Below are 2,846 nucleotides of genomic sequence, written 5' to 3'. Positions count from 1 at the left end.
TCATAAAATAATAAGATCAGTAGCACCAAAATGTGATAGATATTGTTGCCATCAGGTTTCAGCATCCAAGTAGTTGCCAAGTGTGGTTTCAAAGGCTGTGCATAGTTGGTGTATCCATGCCGTTGCATCTTACAGTTTGAGCATCTAAATCTATTAACTCTTTATTGTCGTCACTAGAACTATCACTAAGCACAAATGCATCCTCAATCGTGCCCGCAGGTGCCCTTTGCTCAACCTGCCTGTGTTTTTTCGAGGGTATGCCAATAACGTATCATATTTTTATAGAAGGCAGCAAATAGATTTATAAGAGAGTCCTCAGCAATTGCTACGCAATGTCAATGACTAAACCACACCTAAAGATAACCAAACCGAACTACTCAGAAAAACATTGAGATACACCACACGGGCCTCCTTCCATGCCTTCAACAGTTCAACTCATGTAGAATATGATCAACTGGAGAGTGAGTCGAGCGCTGTTTATCTCTTTTGTTGAATACCCATGCATCAAAGCTTCCATAGATTCCAGGCAATTAGCATGACCACCGAGTCAAATCCCTTCCCGGCTTTGTCCTGCAACTGTTTTCTAGAGCGAGTCACCAACCCTCTAGATTTTCCACAATCAAAGGGATTGCAATATCCAGATGCAGTCGGGATAGGCATCCCTTTTGCTGACAAGCTGTATGATGAGGAGCAATTTCTTCAACCATATAGCCATTAATCCAGCGATCGCGCCAAAACAGCACCTTCTTGCCGTCTCCCAGCATAATTTTCACCAAGTTGTCGAAACCTCTTTTGCCATGTCATCTGAGAGTAGGTGTACGCCTTGCCAAGGTCTGTCAGGTTAATTCCTTCTAAGCCATTCCCAGCAAACTCTAAGTGCAATCGCTTGCAGTTATAGATTCTTCACACCCAGGCTTCCGTAACAAGTGTGGCGGCAGATCATGCTTCATGCCACCGGGCATTGGTCACCGTGCATCTTATCAGTTCCCGCCTAGAAGATAGCTCGAAGCCACTTGTTAATTTTCTCGAATACCGCGCCCCCATGACTAGTAGATGGTGAATGGGTCACGTAGCTTTTCCAAGAGATGCTGGACACGTAGCTTTTCCTCCCCTCCAATCCTTATGAAAATAGCCAATGATTTCATACAGTTAGCCTTGAGACCCGTGGCTTCCCCAAATGCAGCAAGGATCCGAATGATGCAGTTCGAATCAAGTTGTGATGGGTGGGTGAACAGGACTACATTGTCCGCGAAGATGCACAGGCGTTGCATGGATGAGATCCCAGGCAAGTTGAAGAGCACATTGGCATTGGAAGCTTTCAGAATAATCACCTTGAGAGTGTCCATAGCAATGACCAACAGCAGGGGGAAATCAGACCCCCTGCCTTAAACCTTGAGCATGGAAGATTTTCCTTCCTGGGACTCCATTAACCAACACGTTGGAGCTCGCTGTTGAGTGAAGAATGGCAATCCATCGACACCAATGAGAGGTAAAACGGGCAGTTTCGTCCTGCATAGCCGTCTGGAGTCTGAACCCAGGAAGAGAGAGAGAGAGAGACACCCATCCTCCTCTTGGTAGAGTGAGTGCAGAAGCCCCCCCTTTCAGAGACCAAAATGGCAGATCGCTGCAAATCAGAGCGTGCGGCAGCTCGGTCCTGATCAGGATGCCCGGACGATGGGCGAACTGCTGCTATGTTAATTGCCTTGGCCTTCACGTCTTTGCTTCTTGCTTCCCTTATTATAGCTGCCATGTCCACCGTGGGATCCTCAACCAATTCTTCCTCATCAGGTACTGGGAGGAATTCTTGAATATCTCCGTCCCTTTCTTGGTGAGCCTGCAGTACATCCTCACCATCAGAACTTGATTTTTGCTGGAATGAGACTCATACACAAGGTCTTTCCCACAAATGGCATTCATCTGGAAAGATTCTATGCATGCATCTTATCCATCACTTCTCTCGGCTGGACACTGCAAATTTGTAATCCATGTTGAACTAGTTGTGCACAGAGTATTCCAAACTCAAGTCAATCTGGGGGATCATTTTACCAATCGGAAGGGCACTTCATGCTGCATTGGGGACTGGTACTGCTCTCCGTCCTAATTGTTGGTCTCCAAGCCAGCACTCTCATGGTTAATACCATGCAGATTTGAGCAGATGTGGGCATCTTCCATTCATCATCCAACCTACTTCACAACCAAAGATTGCAATCATTAGAGCATGTATACGACATTCTATTATGGCACAAAAACTGGATAAAAGATAATGATTAGACATGTTCCTAAATCAAAATAATGATTAGACATGTTCCTGAATCAAAATTTATACAAACACAGGGGACACGACCTTAAACACATGCCAAAATCGACCATAGTTCCTCAACAAACATACGTCGGTCTATGGCAAAATTTCCGCCTAAAAACATAGGGTTTCACGGGGGAGAAGAAAACCTAACCAACCGGCAGAGGTAGGGGAGAGGACGAGCAGGGCTGGGAGGGTGGGGGGAGACGGGCTTACCCGACGACGGAAAAAGGCCGGCTGGGCTCCATCATCGGCGACAACTTTGCCAGCGAAGGTAGGGGAGAGGACGAGCAGGGCTGGGAGGGTGGGCGGAGATGGGCTTACCCGACGACGGAAAAAGGCCGGCTGGGCTCCATCATCGGCGACAACTTTGCCAGCGAAGGGGCGGCCGCCGCCGCCTGCTCTTCTACGCGAGGTTGCAGCTCTGCTCGAATCTGACGAGACAAAAAATACTACTCCCTCCGTCCTAATTTTTTTTTGTCTTAGCTTTGTTTAATTTCTAAACAAAGCTAAGACAAAAAATTTAGGACGGAGGAAGTAGTATTTG

General features: G+C 46.9%; 1 long non-coding RNA gene across 2 annotated transcripts; it reads right to left on the bottom strand.

Annotated features, from left to right (window-relative positions):
- Nucleotides 1-258: 258 nt before the first annotated feature.
- Nucleotides 259-2,612, bottom strand: LOC123395404. Of its 2 annotated transcripts, none has more exons than XR_006609719.1 (2): nt 2,516-2,612; nt 259-2,187 (listed from the first exon to the last, which is right to left on the bottom strand). It is a non-coding gene; the product is annotated as an uncharacterized LOC123395404 (long non-coding RNA). The 2 variants fall into 2 exon arrangements; XR_006609720.1 differs by having other exon boundaries at nt 259-2,184.
- Nucleotides 2,613-2,846: the final 234 nt, after the last annotated feature.

The sequence above is a fragment of the Hordeum vulgare genome, chromosome 5H (genome assembly GCF_904849725.1).
Source record: "Hordeum vulgare subsp. vulgare chromosome 5H, MorexV3_pseudomolecules_assembly, whole genome shotgun sequence".
NCBI lineage: Eukaryota > Viridiplantae > Streptophyta > Magnoliopsida > Poales > Poaceae > Hordeum > Hordeum vulgare.
This window is presented reverse-complemented; position numbering and strand designations above follow the sequence as displayed.